This window comes from Dipodomys spectabilis, unplaced genomic scaffold, assembly GCF_019054845.1.
Source record: "Dipodomys spectabilis isolate Male_0828 unplaced genomic scaffold, ASM1905484v1 ptg000143l, whole genome shotgun sequence".
NCBI classification, from domain to species: domain Eukaryota; kingdom Metazoa; phylum Chordata; class Mammalia; order Rodentia; family Heteromyidae; genus Dipodomys; species Dipodomys spectabilis.
In genome coordinates this window covers 544411-565994 of record NW_024870820.1, presented here as the reverse complement: position 1 = coordinate 565994, position 21584 = coordinate 544411, and positions in this window count along the sequence as shown.

Here is a 21584-nt window from a genome sequence, read left to right as displayed (position 1 = left end):
TTGAGCCCCAAGTCCTTCCTCTTGCCATTTATTTGCTCTCTAGTATTTTTTTCAGTTCCTCAATGCGTCATGATACTTCTCCAAACTTCATGATGAGACTTGCCTCCTCCAGACTTTTTTTTGCATTATTCTTTTTTTTTTTTTTTGTGAAAATACTGTACAGAGGGATTACAATTACATGGGCAAGATAGTGAGTACATTTCTTACCAAGCATTGTAGCCTCCTCCTTTGTTTACCCTTCACATCCCTTCCCAGCTTCCCCCCACCCCCCCCACTGAATCCTCCCCACCCCCCCTCCCACTAAAGTTGTAAAGTTCATTTTCACCATGACAACTTGTACTTCTCATTGTTGCAACGGGTCAAACTGTATCCTTATTTAAACGACTTGTTTTTCCCCTTCCCCTCCACAAATTATACCGACATCAAATACAGTGAAAGCAGGGGTTATACTGTGGGGGAAGGACATACAAAGCAACAAAGAAATAATCTTATAAATGCTTTAGAAATAATTGCATGAAAAACAGAAAACATTTAAATACATATCTTAGGGTTCATTTTCCTAACATCACCTTATCTGACCTTTTCTGCTTGACTCATATATATACTAGATATTGCAAATAAGGGAAACCATGGGACCTATGTTTCTTTGGGCTTGGCTTACTTCACTTAATATAATTTTTTCCAAGTCTTTCCATTTCCTCCCAAATGGGGCAAGGTCATTCTTTCTGATGGAGGCATAGAATTCCATTTTGTATATATACCAAATTTTGCTGATCAATTCATCTACTGAGGGGCATCTATAAAAGACCCGAATAGCAAAAACGCTCTTCAATGGAAAGAACACTGCTGGAGGAATATCAATACCAAATTTCAAAATCTACTATAAAGCCATAGTAATCAAAACAGCTTGGTACTGGCACAAGAACAGACCTCAGGACCAATGAAATAGAATTGAAAACCCAGAAATGAACCTACAGACCTATAGCCATCTAATCTTTGATAAGGGAGCTAAACAAATAGAATGGAAGAAAGACAGCCTCTTCAGTAAATGGTGCTGGCAAAACTGGTTAACTACTTGTAGAAAACTAAAGCTAGATCCTTATATATCACCCTGCACCAGAATCAACTCCAAATGGATCAAAGACGTCGAAGTCAAAGCAGACACTCAGAAAATATTACAGGATGGAATAGGAGACACCCTAGGTCTCCTTGGCGCAGGACAAAAATTTTCTTAATAGAGACCAGGAAAAAACAAATCAAAGAAAGTTTAGACAAATGGGATTGCATGAAGTTGCAGAGCTTCTGCATGGCAAAGGACATAGCTAGTAAGATCAATAGAAAGCCCACAGAGGAGAGAAAATCTTCACTAGCCATACAACAGACAAGGATCTCATATCTAAAATATACTTGGAACTCAAAAAATTAAATCCCCCAACAACAAATCCTCAAAGAAACAACTGCCCATAAATAAGAGGGCTAAGACCCAACAAAAAATCTCTTTGATTAAGACAGATACAAAGGTCCTCAATAAGATTGCAGCCAACAGAATCCAGAAACATATAAAAAAATCATACATTATGACCCAGTAGGCTTCATCCCAGAGATGCAGGGATGGTTTAACATATGTAAGTCAATAAATGTAATCTATCACATCAACAGTTCCAAGGTCAAGAACCACATGATTATCTCCAGTGATATGGAAAAGGATTTTGATAAATATTCAGCACTCATTCATGTTAAAAGCTCTGGAAAAAATAGGAATAGAAGGTAAATTTCATAAGAAAATAAAAGCTTTCCATGGCAGATCAAAAGCCAATATTATGCTTAATAGGGAAAACTACAACCAATTCCCCTAAAAACAGGAACAAGGCAAGGATGCCCAGTCTCTCCACTCCTCTTCAATATAGTTCTGGAATTTTTAGCCAGAGCAATAAGGCAAGAAAAATACATTGAAGGGATCCACATAGGAGAGAAAGAATATAAATTCACTCTTTTTGCAGATGGCATTATTTTATAAATTAATGATCCCTAAAGCTCCATCCCCAAACACTTAGAGCTTATAAACCAAATTGGCAAAGTACCAGGATACAAAATTAACCCACAAAAATCAGCTGGCTTTCTGTAAACCAACAAAGTACAAACATAAATGGACATCAAGGAAGCAACCTCATTCACAATAACCTCAAAAAAAAGTATTTAGGAAGTAACCTAACCAAAGATGTAAAGCGTCTATTTCATGAAAACTATAAAAGCCTAAAAAAGGAATCTTAGAGGATACCAGGAAATGGAAAGACTTCCCATGTTCCTGGATAGGCAGAATTAATATGGTGAAAATGGCCATACTGACAAAATTAATAAACACAGTCAATGCAATTCCCATTAAAATTCCAATGACTTACTTTACTGAAATAGAGAAAATAGTCCAAAAGTTCATATGGAACAACAAAAAACCTAGCATAGCCAAAACAATTTTAGGCAAAAGAAAGGATGCAGGAGTGATCATTTTACAGGATTTCAAGCTCTCCTGTAGAGCCGTAATAACAAAGACAGCTTGGTACTGGCACAAAAAGAGACCTAAAAATCAGTGAGACAGGTTAGAGGACCCAGAAATATAGCCACATATGTACAATCAGTTGATATTTGACAAAGTAGCCAAAGACATACGGTGGAAGAATCATAACCTCTTCAACTAATGGTCCTGGGAAAACTGGCCACATGCAGAAAACTAAAAGCCTATCACCATACACTAACATCAACTCAAAATGGATTAAAGACCTTAACATCAAGCCTGAAACTCTGAAACTATTGCAGGACCGAGTATGAGAGAGACTTGGACTTATATGCAAAGGCAGGAACTTCCAGAACAGATTCCCAGGGTCACAACAAATTGGAGAACGACTCGATAAATGGACCAACCTTAAAATAAAGTTTCTGCACAGATAAGAAAATAGCAATCAAACTAGGAAGAAAGCCAAATAATTGGGAAAAATATTTACCAGCAATATATCAGACAAGGGTCTAATATCCATTATATATGGTAAACTCAAGAAACTAACCTTTTACAAACCTAACAAACCAATTTTGAAATGGTCAAGAGAGACTTCTCAGAAGAAGAGGAAAATCAGCACAGAAACACATGAGGAAATGTTCATCATCCCTGGCTGTAAAGGAAATCCAAATAAAAACATCTCTGAGATACCAGCTTATCCCAGTCAGAATGGCCCACATCCTATATTCAGCCAATGACAAATGTTGGAAGGGATGCAAAGAAAGAGAAGCATTACTACATTGCTGGTGGGAATGTATACTAATAACAACTACTTGAAAAAAGTCTAGAGGTACCTCTGAAAGCTAAATAATGACCTGTCCTATGAACTGACCATACCACTCCTGGGCATGTACTCAGAACAACAGGAACCAGTATACAAAGACACACACACCTTTATGATTATTGCAGCATTGTTCACAATAGCCAAGATTTGGAAACATCCCAGATGAGCCACTACTGATAAATGGATCCAAAAATTGTGGTACCTATATACAATGCAATACTATTCAGCCATTAGACAGGACAAAATGATGGCATTTGTAGGAAAATGGATGGAACTAGACCAAATTATTTGAGTGAGGTAAGCCAAGAACAAAGAGACAAATGGCACAGGGTCTACCTGATATGTGGATTCTAAAGCTAAAATGCAAGAAGGTATGACAAAGTAAATAGGACTTGAGAAACAAAGGACAGCCACTCTTTTTGTTGTATCACCCTTAATGACTCCATGTTCTTGACTATGTAGATGGTAGAAATATGTACGCAATGGAGGGAAGCCAGAAGGAGGAACAGAATAACTGGGAAATTGAACAACATACAAGAAAGGGGTCCATCAGCTGCACTGGACATAAAAGAAAAATAACTAAGTAACCCAAACACAGTGATGGGAAGGGAGGAATGAGAGGGAAAGAGGGTGGAGAGAAGGGAATTTTTAGGATTTGGTAAGAAGGAATCAATGATTTGATTGGACATGAAAACCAGTGGGGGGTATATAAAGCAGACGGGCCCTAATAATCAGCAGGGCCCACTAATCAATGTGGTCCCATGTCCTGGCCCACTGGATTGCATGGGACATACCACCAAAGGGCCAGGGTATGTTGTTGGAAGGGGTAGGATGTCATCCTCACATGATTAGCTGTGAAAAAGTGATTGGGGAATGGGCAGTTTGTGAAGTGATGGTTGAAAACTGTCAGGCAGGAGACCCACTGGATTGATGGAGGGATTCAACCTATGTATACGCTGCATGGTCAGAGAAATGGAATTAGAGAAAATCAAGGGAAGGAAGTGGTGCGACAGCAGGAGTGGAAAGACTTGGGAGAAGAGGAATTTGAGGGATAGCAGGAGGAAAAGTATGCCAATTGGCCACAAGGTCAGAGAAGTGTAGGCCTGTGGATAGTGGAGAGGCTTAAAAAGAAAAAGGAAGTGATGGAAGGGACAGAGGTAAATGAAGGAAAGTCTATGAAGAAGGAGGGAGTAAGGGAAAAGGACAAAGCCTTACCTACTGAAGTTTGGAGCTTTGGAGATGATAATTTGAGGAGTTGGTGCTTTGCAGACCAATTAAGTATGTGTGGCTGCCCATTGGAGATCTGAGATTTGGTGGTTGGGGTTGGCTTGTCACTGAGTTTACATCCCAGGACAAGGTAAATGCAGGCACCTTTCCAGTGTAAATAAAGTTATTTTCAATGTGCCTCATTGGATTGTCTTGTGTTTTATGCATCATAAGTATACACAAATTACCAGCTCCTCTGGGACACAGCAAAAACAATACTCCGAGGGAAGTTTACAGCTCTGAATTCCTACATCAACAAATTAGAGAGATGTGAAACCAACAATTTAATAAAACATCTGCACCTCTTTCAAAAAGATCAGCAAAATAAACCCCAATCCAGTAGACAGAAAGAAATAATTAAAATTAAATTAGAATTAAGTAAATTAGAATCCAAAAACACCATAAAAAGAATCAACAAAACAAAAAGTTGGTTCTTGAAACAATTAACAAAATTGACAGACCCTTAGCAAATCTTATCAGAAAAAGAAGTGAACACACCCAAATAAACAAACTCAGAGACAAGAATGGGAACATCACCATCAGAACATTATAATGGAATACTTCTCAAAACTTTATACTAATAAGTTTGAAACCTGGCAGAAATGGACCTTTTCCCATCAAATATCGACATGATGAAATTCAACCAAGATGAGTTAAAACAACTTAACATGCCCATATCAAGCATAGAAATAGAAACAGCAATAAGAGTCCTCACATCTCAGAAAAGCCCAGGACCAGATGGATTTACAGCGGAATTCTACAAGGCATTCAAAGCAGGGCTCACACCAATCCTCCTCCAGCTATTCAATAAAATTGAAAGAGTAAGTTCATTACCAAATTCATTCTATGATACCAAAATAACCGTTATTCCAAACCAGGCAGGGACTCATCAAAGAAAGAGAACTATAGACCCATTTCTTTGATGAACATGGATGTTAAACACCTCAACAAAATTTTGGCCAATCGACTTCAACAATTCATCCAAAAAATCATACACACGATGAAACAGGATTTATTTCAGGGATGCAAAGCTGGTTCAATATATGCAAATCATTTAATATAATTCATCACATCAACAAGAGCAATGATGAGAACCACATGGATATATCAATAGATGCAGAAAAAGCATTTCACAAGATCCAACACCCCTTTATGATGAAGAGTCTGGAAAAACTATGAACCAAGAGAACATACCTCAATACAATAAAGGCTATGTATGACAAACCTACATTCAACATTATAATTAATGGTGAAAAACGAAAGCCATTTCCTCTTAACTCAGGAACGAGAAAAGGATGTCCACTCTCCCCACTTCTCTTCAATTTAGTATTAGAATGCCTACCTACAGTTATAAGACAAGATGCAAACATAAAAGGGATCCAAATAGGGAAAGATGATATAAAATTCTCCCTCTTTGCAGATGACATGGTCTTGTATTTAAAGAATCCCCGAGACTCCACTCCCAAATTACTCACGTTGATTCAAAACTTTGGCAAAAAAGCATAGTATAAAATTAACTCAAAAATCAATGGCTTTTCTGCATGCCAACATTGAGAAGTGTGGCTGAAATTAGAAAAGCAACTGCATTCATAATAGCCCCACAAAAAATAAAATACCTGGGAATTAGCTTAATCAAAGAAGTGAAGGACCTTTATGATGAAAACTTTAAAAACCTGAAAAAGGAAGTCAAAACGGAACTTAGAAATTGGAAAAACCTCTCATTCTCCTGGATCTGAAGGATCAATATCGTGAAATTGCAATACTTCCCAAGGCTATCTACTAATTCAATATGATACCTATGAATATTCCAAACTCATTCTTCAAGAAAAGAGAAGAGGCAATCCAAAAATTCATATGGAACAATAGAAGACCCCGAAGAGCACAAATGATCCTTAACAGAAAGAACAGTGTTGGAGGAATATCACTACCAAATTCCAAGCTCTACTACAAAGCCATAGTAATCAAAACAGCTTGGTATTGGCACAAGAACAGACCTCAGGACCAATGGAATAGAATTGAAAACCCAGAAATGAACCTACAGACCTATAGCCACCTAATCTTCGATAAAGGAGCTAAAAAAATAGAATGGAAGAAAGACAGCCTGTTCAGTAAATGGTGCTGGCAAAATTGGTTAATCACTTGTAGAAAAATAAGCTAGATCCTTATATATCACCCTGCACCAGAATCAACTCCAAATGGATCAAAGGCCTCACAGTCAAACAAACACCCTGAAAACATTACAGGGTGGAATGGGAGAAACCCTAGGCCTCCTTGGCACAGGCCGAAATTTTCTTAATAGAGACCCAGAAACACAAAAAGTCAAAGACAGGTCGGACAAATGGGATTGCATGAAATTGCTGAGCTTCTGCCTGGCAAAGGACAAAGCTAGCAAGATCAATAGAAAGCCCACAGATTCGGAGTTCTTCACTAGGCATACAACAGACAAGTGTCTTATGTCTAAAATATACCTGAAACTCAAAAAATTAAATCTTCCAGCAACAAATCCTCAAAGAAAGAACTCCCCAATAAATAAGTGGGCTAAAGACTTACAGAGAAACTTCATTGAAGAGGAAAAAAGAATAGTGAATAGACACACAAAGAAATGCCTAGCCATAAAAGAAATGCAAATCAAATCAGCATTGAGATACCATCTCACCCTAGTTAGAATGGCTATAATCAAGAACTCTAATAACAATAGAAACTGGTGGGGATATTGGTGGGACTGTATACTTGTTCAACCACTTTGGAAAGCAGTATGGAGCTTCCTCAAAAGACTCTACATAGAGTTCCCCAATGACCCAGCACCCCCACTTTTGGACATTTAACCAAGTGATTACAGACAATACCATACTAAAGCTACCAACACAACTATGTTTATTACAGCATTATTTACCATAGCTAAGATACGGTTCCTACCCAGATGCCCCTCAGTAGATGAATGGATCAAGAAAATGTGGTTTATATACACAATGGAATTCTATGCGTCCATCAGAAAGAATGGCATTGCCCCATTTGTCAGGAAATGGAAAGCCTTGGAAAAAATTGTATCAAATGAGGTAATCCAGGCCCAAAAAAACATAAGTGCCATGTTTACCCTTATTTGCAATAACTAGTATATGTCTGAGACAAACAGAAACTGTCAGACAAGTTGATGGTAGGAGAAATGAACCCTAAGATAAGGACTCCAATTGTTTCTTTATTATTTGTTGCTTTTTATGTCCCTCCCCCACGGAATAACCCCTGTTTTCACTGTATTTGATGTTGGTATAATTTGGGGATGGCAAGGGAAAAACAAATTGTTATACAGGTGGACTAATTACCACAATGATATGTACAAGACATTATGTCGAAAAACGAACTTTACAACTTTGGTGTGGAGGGGATGGTGGGGTGGTAGAAGGGGAGATATGAAGGGATGGGAAGGGGAAACAAAGGAGGAGGCAAAAATGCTTGATAAGAAATGTACTCATTACCTTGTTCATGTAAGTGTAAACCCTCTGTATTTTCCACAATAAAAAATCATAAAATAATAAAGTAAAATTCATGTCAATTTTGTTTTGTCGGTCGTAGGGCTCTAACTCTGTGCCTAGCCACTATCCCTCCTCTCTTCGGCTGAAGGATACCACTGTATCTCTTCAGCTACAATGGCGTTTCTAGTTTTCAAGAGATATATTGGAGATAAGAGTCTCACAGATTTTTCTGCACAGGCTGACTTTGAACCACTATCCTCACATCTCAGAGTTTTTGGTAGCTAGGATTACAGGCATGAGCCAACAAAGCCCAGATCTAAGACAATTTTTAAAAAGTAAACTTATTGAAACTTCTGGCTTTTTCCAATAAACAATCTTACTTTTTCAACATTAGTTTATAATTTGATTTAATTTTAGATGTAACTGTGAATTTTTTAATCGAATCATATATGAGTTTTACTATTTCTCAGTATCTCACAAAAATCCACAGTTATTGACTTTCCCCAAAGACAATTATTACATACTATATTACTTACTATTATTATTACACTCTTATTACATATAATGTGAAGTGAAAATAGTTTGGATCATTTCAGATAAATTAGTAGTGGCTATTTTAGAATTAAAAATTCACATCTGTGATTTTAAACGAAGGAAAGAAGATTTTCGAGTTAAAATGAAGTATGAATGTGTAGTGCATCCTAATTGAAACAAAAATTCTGAATTCATACAGACAAAATTATTTTCTTTCCACTTATGACTTTGCAGTAATACTATTGGAAATAGTGAGGCAAGAGGAGGAAGAATTCAATCTTTTTTTTTTCTTTTTGTCAGTCATGAGGCTTGAATTCTGGGCTAGAGCCCTGTCCCTGTGCTCCTCAGCTCAAGGCAAGTGCTCTACCGCTTGAGCCCCAGCCGGACTTCTGGTTTTCTAGTGGTTTATTGGAGATAATAGTCTCAAAGAGTTTCCTGCCCGGGCTGCCTTTGAACCTTGATTCTCAGATCTCCTTGATCCTGAGTAGCTAGAATTACAGGCATGAGCCACTGGTTGCCTGCAAGGAGGAAGAATTCAAGTCATGTCAAACAATGTCTCTGTATGAAGACCTGCTTATTCCTAGTTGTCACAAAATTTCAAGTGTCTATCTTAGAATTCTATTTAGAAAAGTTCTGAATCATTGATTCCTTTTGTACTTTCTGTTATAGGAAACAAAATATAGAAACAAAACAATTGTAATAAAATGCACACATATGTTGAAGTCACAACTGGAAAAACAACCAACAAAGTAGAATTCCCCCAGGAACAAAAGCATGTTGTACCAGGTTTTTTTAAAGCACAAAATCCTCAAATACATGTTAACTTGGCATAGAGCCATAAAGACAACTGTGTCTCAGAAATACAGTTGTGTGAATTTGTAATTAAATTCATTTAGATGAAGCTAATATAGCAAATCCCTTGAATGGATCAAATTTTTTAAAACAAATGTGACTGTATGCGGAGTGAGATCTGCACATATTTGAAAGAATAAAATAACAAAATCATGACATACTTAAAAAATTCAGAAATGTAATGAATAACTTCAATAGTATTCATATTGAGAACTAATTCCTACTGATTTAAGAAGAAGAAATATGCAAATAGTAGAATCTGAGCATTGTAAATGAGTGTGCATAATTTTAAACTACTCCAAATTACACTTTGTAGAAGACTGAATGTGGCTTATCTAAAGGAAAACATCAACACATGATATGAATGAAATTAAAAATCTCATTAAAAGAGTGAAGTAGTTTCTGGAAAATAATAGTTTAATAAATGGTAGTCAAAATCTAGTACTGACAAAATTGCATATCTATTTATTTAGATCCAAAAAAGACCCAAGTTACTCGTGCAGATTTGAAACTTTGGCAAAGTATCAGTATACATTTGTAATATTATTATGGGTGTTGACTCTGGCAAGGAATTCATTCCCTCTTTGATCTGACAAATGAATATATGAAAGAACTTCTCCAACTAAATATCAAGACCTAACTAAACATATAACCAGAAAAGTCTTCATGTAAGCCGTATTGCAACTGGGGTAAAAGAAAAATCATTCTTACTGATTCTGTATTTATTGTAAATGTTGGTTTTTTTCATAAATTATTTCCTTTAGCTTGCATTCTTAAAACATTGTGTTACATGATGTATATCTTAATAACTAATTTTGGATGCTTCATTAAATTTTGTTCTGAGTATAATGTCTCATTTCAGTTCCTAACCCATGAAATGATGTTGATTACAAAAAAAAATCTAGTAACCACTGTTTATAATACACAAAATCTCATAAGCATGACACTAGTAAGCATTGGTTAATATTTTGATATCATGGTTTCATGACTGATGAGGCTTATCTACATGAGTATCATTGTACCTAGATTCCTGAGCCTGAATTTTGCTACTGTTAAAAAATATTTATATCTTTATTTGTCACCGATCAGAGATTAAATTTGAGTATAAAACCTAAGGAAAATTATAAAGTAAGAATTTAGCTTTTCTGGATATAAAGTAAACAAAATTCAGCATAGAGAAACTAACTGGTTTGAATTCAACCAATTTCTCCAAAACATTCTAAGCATTTCTTTACAATGTGTATTGTTCTCAAGAAGGGAATGGGTAATGTGAGGAGAGGACTAACCAAGCATTGTCTTCAAATATACATAATTTCGATTACCCTCTACATTTGGATATAAGCATTTCTGATAAAAACTGTTTGAATAATTGATTTTCAGGTCAGGTATAATATATCCTAGTTTCATATACCAAACTACATTCAGAAAATCGTATATACTAATTAACTAAAGAAAGTCCTGGCAGAAAAATGGCATCTCTATACTATGTGATGCCCAATTCTTAGGTATTTCATTATGCCTCCATTTAATGAATGTGATTGTTTAAATGATTCATGAAGTATTAATTAAAATTGATCAGTGTCCTATAATATAATGGTGTATAATTTTATCCTAGAATCATTCAAGAACAGCCCATTCAATCATGACATACATCACATTCCACTGGTATTCAATCGGACAGGAATGAGTTTCTTAGGATCTTCTGCCATTTGGAGATGGCAGGACCAGGATTCCAACTATAGGCTCCAGCTCCCACCATTTAAACCTGAGGATAGGTAACTGTCCAAGAACATCAGCAAAACCAGTGATTAGGCTGTCACCAGTGGCTCTCAGCAGTGCTCCTTGATACTTACAAGGTTGTGATAGGAGGATCATAGTCAAAGTCACCATAGGCAGGAAAGTCCTTGAGACCCCTGTCCACCTTCAGTGCCAACAAAGCCAGAGGTAGAGCCATATGGCTAAGTGATTGAGAGCTAGCCTTAAGCAAAAGCAGCTCATGGACTGTGCCCAGATCCTGAGTTCAAGGTTTGGGACTGGCAACAAACAGACATAGACAACAATATGTGCAGCCATCCAGCTAAAGCAGGTCACCCCCTTGTCCACAACTGGATTGGACAAAGTTCCCTGTGAAAGGGGCTGGGGGAGCTGCTGTCATCTTGACTCCACCCATGCTGCCTGCATCACAGGATTCCGGCCAAAACCCCATTCTTTCAGGTTTCTTTCTGACCAATGGGATACAAGAATGGTGGCCACACCCACATTCCATGATGCCCAGCATTAGGATTCCCTTTGGTGTTTGACACTACCAACAGCAGTTGAAGGTAGAGGTGGCTGAGTGGTGAGCATGCCACATGAGGCGACTTTGTAGTAGAGTGGAAAATTGATGTCCTAGTCAGACAGTGAGAGAATAGAGGATTTCCCAGAGCCTGGGAATGTGGCCAGCCCATCTTTCCCAATCCCAGCACTCAGATGTCTGAAACAACAGGACTCTGTGAAAGAGCTACAGGCAAGAAATTACTTCCAGAAAACCAGCAAAGGAATCCTCCCATCATACCTGCAACATTCAAGAAAACAAACAACACAAAAAAGGGAGGGATCCCAAGACAAACACCACTGGGGAGCGTGATTCAACAGAGGGTCTGGCCAAAGGTGATGCAGACTGTGGACCTTCCCTGCCTTTGGACACAGTCACAGCCACCAGGGGCCAGAGTAATAAGGATCCTGATACAATCAAGGATCTGCAGAGGTGCTAGTGACACGTGGTGCCCACCCTGGACAGCAGCAAAAGAAGAAACCAGACACTCAGAGGCAAGATTTCACCACTGAAACAGGAGAAAACAGACCTGCAGGATCGACCAGAGAAAGAGAGGGAGAAGATAGCCCAGTTGCATGAAGCACCAGAAACAGAGCTATAGATCCACAAGTCACCCATACAGAGGTTGATTTCAGCAGAAAGAGATTTACAATCTGCACCGGCCCAAGTGAAGCAGGTGGCCAATGACAGATAAATGGAGCATGAAGCTCTTACCAGCCACCTGCAGGCCACAGAGCGGTGTGTGGCAGAGCTGGATATGGTGGCTTCTGTGGTTACTGCTGCACAGAAGGAGACTGAAATGTTCTTTGAATGTCTGAACGATATGACCCTTCAGCTTGAGGAAAAGACCAGAAGCTTCGATGACCTGCAGCAAGTGAACACAGAGTTGCAGGAGAAGCTGGAAGTGCTCTGGACACAGAATAGCACCAGAAGAACAGAATCTGCAAGTTCCAACTAGTGCTGATGGGGCATGAGTTACTGAAGGGATTACTGGACAACCTGAGCTGGATGGTGACCTCAGCAAGTCTGGTGACAAACACATTCACAGAGGACCTAAGCATTGAGAGGAGCCTGAGCATGGAAAGAGGAGACTCAGTGGATGACTGAGCAGGTGAACCAACTGACATAGGAGAAGGAGAGAAGGGTGAGGCAGGTGCTGGATTATGAGCTGGGGGAACTGAGAAAGAAGCTGACAGAGCCATGGCCTCCCGCAGGACCATCTTAGGCAGAGTTGCAGTTGCAGGCCTAGGCCTACTGCACACAAATGGAGTTGAAAAAACTGGAGAAACAACTTCACATCCAGGTCCAGGAAAACCAGATTCTCTTCTCCAGAACACAGAGCAGCAGGAGCAACTGAAGAGACTGGAGGATAATGCCAAGGATCTGCAGGAGATACCCTAGATCCCACAAGGTGCATGTGTGTGTGTGTGTGTGACCCATTGCCAGAGGAAGAACTGGCCCTGCTTTGGGACACTCTCCAAGGTTGAGCGGTGAGAAGGAGGAGCTCACCAGCATCCTGAACTCAGAGCAACAAGTGAAGAAATAACTGCGGGAACACCTAGACCATTCAGAGGAGAAGATAGAGGAATGGAAAGGGGTGGCTGAGAGAGAGAGAGAGAGAGAGAGAGAGAGAGAGCCAAGCATCTTGGGAGCTGCAGGAGCAGCAGGAGCAGTCCCTGGCCCAGCTGCAGGTGCTCAGAGCCACCAGTGAGCAGCACATTGCCTCCAATGAGCAGCTGAACGCTGAGGCAGACCCAGCTGCTGGAGCTGCTGAAGAAAGTGCAGGGCCTGAACAACTGGGGGGACCAGGTGGTGCCCCCAAAGTGGCAGGACACTCTCAAGTGCCTGGAAGTAACCAGACCATAGGAGGAGCACCTGCAGGCCCAGCTGAGCTTCCTGGCTTTACCTGGGGAAGTGGAAAGTGTGAGCCCTGAGGAAGAAAAGGAGAGGTTACTCCCCCCAACGTGACCATCCCAGAGGATGGAGACATGCCCCAGACCTAGAAGGACGTGGATCTGTGAGCCCTCTCAGAGGCTGAGATCCACAGGGGAAAACTCCTGCTGCAAGAGCAGAAGCCCTGCTGCAAGTGTGCAGCCCACCTGCAACTCAGTGCCAGACAGAGCTGGAGCCACAGGCCCCCTACTCTGTGAGCTGCCACCATAGCTGGTGTTGGGATGGCAAGTGAGACATGTGGGCATCTGAGAAGAAAATCTGCTTCATCCACGACCTGTCTGATGAGGTATACTTCCGTAGTCCTGTGGATGAGCTCCACCATCAATGTAGCCAGCTGTCTGCACACATCCGCACCATCGAGGAGTCCCTCATGTAAAGAGCAGATGTTTGTCCTGGATGAGCTGTGTCAGGAGAAAGCTGAGCACGTGTGCTGGCTCTCCCAGGAGAAGATGTAGAAGAAGAGAGAGCTGCAGGAGCTGCTGTGGGTCCTTTCAGGGGAAGGCGTGGACAGTGGGCTCCAGATGCCAACACAGGCTGACCCCCTCCCCCACTGCTTCAGATGCCTCAGGCTCTGGGGTGGGTGAAATGAGAGAGGAACAGAAAGGTTTTGAAGAATTGCAACTTCAAGACAGCTTGGAAACTGCCAGAGGAGAGGTCGGGGTTTTAACCCTATGGATGACTCCCCCATGGAGCACAACCTGCGGCAGATGCCCCACATCCAGAGCCGCCTACAGCTTGAGGGCTCAGGCAAGGAGCACTCCCTCCCTTTCTTCTGTAGACTGATGTGGATGATAACTCTCTATGTGACATACTTACTCTCAAAAGCCTCGGCAGCCACCAGAATTAGGTTGCAGGTGGCCTTCTCTCAGGCCTCTATCTGCCACAAGATGGGGGTAAACTATGGGTCAGGTAGGGCAGAGGCTTCTGGGAAGTGGCCCAAATTCAAGGGACATCTTATGGCCCATTGGTGGCCAGGGAAGAGACCCATGTTATGCTTATCACAAAGAATAAATTGTTTTCAAAGGGAAGAAAAGCCTCCAACAAAGATTTGTTCTTCCAGTCCTGGGGCTTGAGCTCAGGGCCTGGCCACTGTTCCTGAGATCTTTTTGATCAAAGCTGGTGCTCTACCAGTTGAGCCCCACCTCCCCTTCCACCTTTTTCTGTGTGGAATGAAACCCTTTGTGTCAGGCATGCTAGGCTACCAATCTACCACTGAGCAACATTCTCAGCTAGGATGATTCCCCCCATCCCAAACCCATATGGCCATTCCTCAGATAAATAGGAAGTAGGGGCTAGGATGAATATGAAGCACAAGTCTAGTTCACACAGAAATACTCCCCTGCGTCCTCTTGGACCCACTTATCTGTAGTTTCTCTTCTACCATTGAGGGATGAGAGAGGGAGGGGGGAGTCTTTAGAGAGGAGTACCAGGAACAATGGCCCCCTGACCCCACAGCCTACCCCACACAAGTGGTCCTCTAGATTCCAATCTTAGCTGACTTAATGTGGATTCTACACTGTCTCCTCACCTCTTCAATGCTCAGGATGAAATAAATGTCGGCTCTGGCCTCAGCCCCCACACAGGGTAGAAGCTCCTAGTCCCATACCGACTTCGATCTCTCACTGCCACCACTCACCACAATGTTGGTGGCAATGACGTCATGTATGGATTCCAGGAAGATGGTCTGTAGCAAAGAGCAGAAGCAACAGAGTGAGTGGGGCAGAAGAATATGGTGGGGGTGATTGCTCTGAGATCTTCCTCCTTGGAGCCCTCCTGTCAAGCCAGAGCCATGCTAACCAAAGCATGGCCAAGGCCAGAGTGTGAGATGAGAGAGAGGAACACAGAACTAAATGAGGTACTGCTTTGTCTTGGAGCACTTGAAAATTCCAATTATATTTGACCCATACCAATCCCAAAGCCAACATGCAATGCCTCTACTTGTTGTTGTTGGCTGTGAGCATTGTCCCTGAGCTCTTTTTCTTAAGGCTGGCACTCTACCACTTGAGGCACAGGGACACTTTTTGTTTTCTGTAATTCATCGAGGATAAGAGGCTCACACACTTTCCTGCCCAGGCTGGCTTGGCACAATAATCCTCCAGATCTCAGCTTCCTGAGTATCTAGGATGACATATATGAGCCACCAGTGCCCAGCATGTGATGCCTTTTGAAGGCATCTTGGCGAGTCTGTATAAGGAGCCCCAAAGGGCCTGGATAGAGCACAACCCAATCAAGGAGCTGTGATGGGGGAAGGCTGACTTTCTAACCATACTGTTCCCCAAAATTAAAGATGCCAGGTGGTTTTGTATGCAACAAACACCTAGGCCAACAGCCATGAGGCTTAGTGGGGAAAACGTGGAGAATACCTAAAGATTGCACTGTAGAAATCTCTGATTTTGCATGCATGTGGTGTGTGTGTGTGTGTGTGTGTGTGTGTGTGTGTGTGTGTGTGTGTGTGAACTCAGGGCCTAGGCTCTATCCCTGAGTTGTCTTGCTCAAGCCTAGTGCTCTTCCACTTTAGCCACAGCCCCACTTGCTTTTTGATGGTTAATTTTATGTAAGAGTCTCAAGGACTTTCCTGTCCAGGGTGGCTTCAAAGCATGACGGGGCCCCAGGGCAGTAAGAGTAAACATAACTCACAGTTACAATCACTATGGTGGGTGACTCCTGCCTCCTCGTGGCCAGACGTGAGACATGCAGCCCCATATCATCATCCTCTAGAGTTCAATTGGGGGAAGTGACCAGGGCCAAGCTGACTTTTGCTCACCCTGAGTACTGATGCCAGAGCAGGTCTGTTCCACCCTAGGCCAAGAGAGTTCCAGGAGGCCCGGCTTCCAGAGGCACAAGGAAGGGAGAGATCAGCTCCAAGCTGAGCTAAGAGCCTTTGCCCACAGATACCCCAAGTTGACCTTCTTAATCACCGTAAGACCTGTCAAAGAATAAACAACAACAAAAATATTGGAGCTGTGCCTCCAAGTGCTGTGCTAGAGCTCTAGATTGAACCAAAGAGCTCAGGGTCAGGGCCCCAAAGCATTGAGTTCAAGACCCTCACCTGATCCTCCCTCAGTTTAGCTAAATATGAACTAGTAGGATTTGTGAAGTGTTTCTGAAGAATGGTGATACTGAAGAAAGCATCCTAATTCTAATGAAAACTGCACTTGTGACATACAGCTATGTGCTGAGTCCTTCACAGGGTCCTGTTTGCTGGGTCCTTCCGACATGGGGGTTTTGTGCTGAGTCCTCAAAACGTCCTGTTTGCTGAGTTATCCCAAAGGGTGCTATGTGCTGAATCCCTGAGAAGAACTGGGACCTGCTTGTTTTTGGGTACTGTGCTGTGTCCATTACACAGCTACTGTATGCTGAGTCCTTCTAAAGGTGCAGTGTGCTAATTCATCCCAAAGGGTACTGCTATGTGCTGAGTCCTTGAGATGAGATGGATAAGGTGAATTTTTCAAGTGCTATGTGATGAGTCCTTTACACGAGGTGCTCTGTACTGTCCTTCAAATGGTGCTATGTGCTGAGTCCTTTGACAATGTTGTATGTGATGAGTCCTTCCACAGGGTAATATGTGCTCAGTCCTTCAAAATTGTGCTATGTGCTGTGTTTTTCGAAGGGTGCTGTGCACTATTCTACACAGGGTGCTATGTACCCAGCCCTTCAAAGGGGGCTGTGTGTGGTCTTAACACAGGGTGCTATGTACTGAGTCCCTGAGAAAGAATGGTATGCATTGGGTTTTTCAAAGCATGCCATGCACTTAGTCCATTACCTTGTGGGTTATGGACTCCCTCCTTCAAAGGGTGCTGTGTGCTGAGTACTCTACACAGGTTACTATATGCTGAGTCCTTCAAAGGGAGCTGTGTGCTGAGTCCTTTACACTGGGTGTTTTGTGCTGTTTTTGGAAGTGTGCAGTGTGCTGATTCATCTCAAAGGGTATTATGTTCTAAGTCCTTGAGAGGTAGTTATCCCCAACAATCACACACACATAAACAGACACAAACAAACATATACACACAAACATACACAGAAGGGTCACCGTGCACCTTTTAGGTGTGTTGAGTGGAAGAGGATGGAGGAGATTCTCCTCCAGCGGTGGGGCTGAGGGGAGATTTGATACCCAGGGCAGGTACTGGGGTTGGGAGGGAGTGATGAGTTGAGGTGAGGCTACAAGTTCCATGGCCTGGAAGCCTTTGGTCCCAGTCAGGGCTTGGCTTGCAGCCAGGGGTGGGGGCCAGGCCTGAAAGGAAGAGGGGTAAGGGATCAAGAGAAGGAGGGGTCGGGGCCCAAGGCACACTCCCATGGCAGCAGTGGCCAGGGGCACGAATCAGGGGAGGGCAAGGGGGTGGGCATGCCCGGCAGGAGCAACACAGCCCAGGAGAGGAGTGGGGGCAGAGAGAGAGCAGAGAGAAGAGCTTGTACACATAAGAGCAGGTGGCTTCATCAGCTGGCGGCCTCACTGATCATAGTGCAGTTTCTGGTGGGGAGCACAGAGCACATGGAGCTGGCGGGCACATTGCCACAGGTAGCCACGTGGAGGCACGGTGGCCATGGCAGCCCTGAGACTGAGGTCCTGGCAAGGGGGGCACTGGAGAGGCTGAGGTGGAAATGGTGTTGGCTGAAGAAGAGGAGCAGGGGCCACATGCAGCTCTGCCACGTGCCCGCAGATGCCCCTGCCCCTTCCCAGCAGCATTGCATTTCAAACATGGCACTTTCGGCTCTGACCAGCTGCACCTCTCACAGTTGCCCAAAGGAGATGGTGCGCCCTGGCCGGCTTGCGGCCCCGAACTGGTCGCCACTGCTGGTCCTAGGACTCTGGACCCATGTGTACCCGGAGCCACCACCTACAGCTCTCCCATTAGTACACATGAGTGGTGGCTCTGAGGGCCCACAGCCTGGAAACACTCCGGCTAACCAACCACTAACCTGGACCTACACCTCCTGCCTCCCCTTTCTTGTCTCCTCCTCGAGTTCACCCTCCCCCCCCACAGTCTGCCATGTCCTTGTCACAAATGTGCCCCAGGGGTGGGGGGCAGGGGTGTGTGTTGACCTGGGGATCCCACCCCCATTCCTAGTGGCCAGTGTCCCAGGAAACAGGGAGATGCAGGAATGGGTGAGGAGGGGTGCCACAGAGTTTCTGGCCTGGAGCAGTGGGAGCTACACAGCAGCACATCTGCACCCTTCCTCTCTCTTGTAGAACCTGGTGGCTTTAATCAGAGGTGGGGAGCAGCACCTCCACACCTGCCTTCGCGAGTCTTTTTCTTTTTGCTGGGGGTCTTGGGTGTTGGATGCAGAAGATAGGCCCTCCTTGCTGTGTGAGCCCTTGTCTTCTGTGTTCAGTCACCCTTTCACCTGAGGAGGGTCCCAGAAGAGCCCACTAGGTATGTGAGGGTACTTGGAGTCAGACAGAAAGTGAATATCTGCGAGGAATATATCCACTCCAACCCACATACACCGAGCCTGTCTGCCCTCCCCGCCTTCCCAGCTGTCAACAGTACTCAGAGTGTGATCACATTTCCCAGCTCTCCCAGCATCTGCTGATGCTCCCTGTCCATCTGGTGTTCTCGTCCTCCCCCCAAATCCACCAAGTCACCCAGAAGCATCTAGGCTGAAAGTAGGGAGTCCATCCATGTATGTAGCCTTTAAGACCCTATCCGTTTCCCCAACACTTCCCCAAACCCAGGTCAGACACCCCCTGGGGCACCATGACCCCTTGCTTGTTTTCAGCCCCGGCTCTGAGGAGCCACATATCTCGGGACACCTTCACCAAGTGTCCTGGCATAGGGTTTTGGTGAATGGGGAGTCAAGGCTGATTGATCCCAAGGGAAAGTGTCTGGCCCTGGAGAAAGGGAGAGGCATGGGTTGTTCTGCCTTATTAGAGTGGTGCTCCCTTTGGTTGGATCCCCTGTTCTGACCAGGCAACCCCCGTGCGCCAGCTTGTACCTTGTCCCAAAGGAGGAACAAACAAATTCAGGAGAGGCACTGCTGAGTCTGTTTGTGTGTGTGTGTGTGTGTGTGTGTGTGTGTGTGTGAGTGTGTGTGTGTGTGTGTGTGAGTGTGTGTGTGTTTGTGTGTGCATGAGAGATAGAGAGGGAGCACAAGAGGGGGGGAGAGAGAGAGAGAGAGTGAGAGAGAGAAAGACAGACAGACAGACAGACAGACAGACAGATCATCTTTCTCCTTATACAGCCTGACTGTGCTCAGGTGAGTGATCCCTTGGCAAATCGCAGGTGCTGCATGGACTAAACTTCTGTCACAGTTCTGGATTTGTGTGTGTGTGTGTGTGTGTGTGTTTGTTCGTTTGTGTGTGTGTATTTGTGTTTGTGTGTGTGTGTTGGGAGAGCAGGGAGATGAGAACAATGAAAACATATTTAAGGCACCATGTCTACAAAGAGCAAAAGCATTTTATTTGTGTGTGTGTGTGTGTGTGTTGTTCTTTTTTCATCAATGCCAAGTACGAGTCTAGCGATAATTTGTGTTTTCTCCTTCACCATTTCATGGCTCCTTTGGGGAAGGTTTCAGTACATGTTCCTTTCCACCTCTCTCTTCTCCCTTTCCTGTAGCCCACAGTAGCTGCTGGGTCTGTGTGGGTCTCTCCTAGGAGGCCTGTGTGAACCACAGACCAGAATGGACACCTGTCCTTCTGTCTTTAGCCAGAAGGCTCGTGAGGCAACTGTGACCACACCCGTACTCTTCCAGCCAGACAGTTTGCTCTAGTGTGTACAGTTGGAGCTAATTCAAGGGTTGGGAGTGTGTCTGCCAAATGTAATTAGGGAATGAGATTGGGGGGGGGGCGATAGTGCAGGAGCTGTGATACTAGAAGGGTATGAGGAGTGGTGAACGTTGTGACATGGCAGATGGTTCACCACGACAGAGAATGAGAGGGTAAACTTACCCTCTCATTGACTGTGTCTATGGGGACTCCAGGCCCCCACTGATGGCATGGATTCCCTCCCGGGTCAATGTACTGGAGGACAGTCCTCCCTGGAGTCCTGCAGACTCCAGTCTGTGTCAGGCCTGGGCAGTTTCCAGCTGGGCAGTGGTAAGCAAGTGCGTTCCCCCTGCTAGAGCCTGCTTGCTAACTGCCGTGGCAGTTAGCTAGAGGTCTCTGAATGCCACTTTCTGTAAACTGATGTAGGCTGTCTGGAAGAAAAAGCAGATCACTGAACTTAGAACCCTTCAAGTTTGATTGGGACAACTGAAATGCAATGTTTTCCAGGGGTTTTTTTTTGTTTTTTCTTGAAGCTGGCAATTTCCACTAGCACCTGGGATGAGGGGTCAAATCTTGCAGACGATTTCAGCCTCCGAACAATGATATTCAAAGCAGCACAGGAAGAGTTCCCAAGCGAGATGGTCTCCTGTAATGAACGTTGTGCCTTGACTGACTTTCTTTGGCAGCTGTTGATTCTCCTCCGGTTCTCTCTAGGGTGACTACCACAGTCAAGGATGTCCTGGGGAGCAGAGATCGTGACCTCACTATCCCTAACCTGCCAGCTATGAGCAGAGACGATTCCCAGCACCTGCACTGGACTCTGGGAGATTCAGAAACCAGGGATACCTCGAGGATCCTTACTCTGCAACATGAAACTTGGGGGCCGGATGTGGTAATCCTGACTGGCCCCAGGGGGAGGTGAGGAGGCCCCTTGAGCCAGGACTTCAGCTCACAGAAACCTCATTCACAGCTAAGTGGGGAATTGAGTGCCACGGAGCTAGTCAGCTGCTGGACAGAGATCTTTGAGAAGATAGGCATCCCAGAGGCCCTGGAGTCCAGAGAGTACATAGTGGCTCACATCCTCACAGCCAAAACAGTTATGTGTGGTGGCACCAGGAGAGGGTAACACAGAGAAGGGAGAACTGTGGGAGAGCTACATA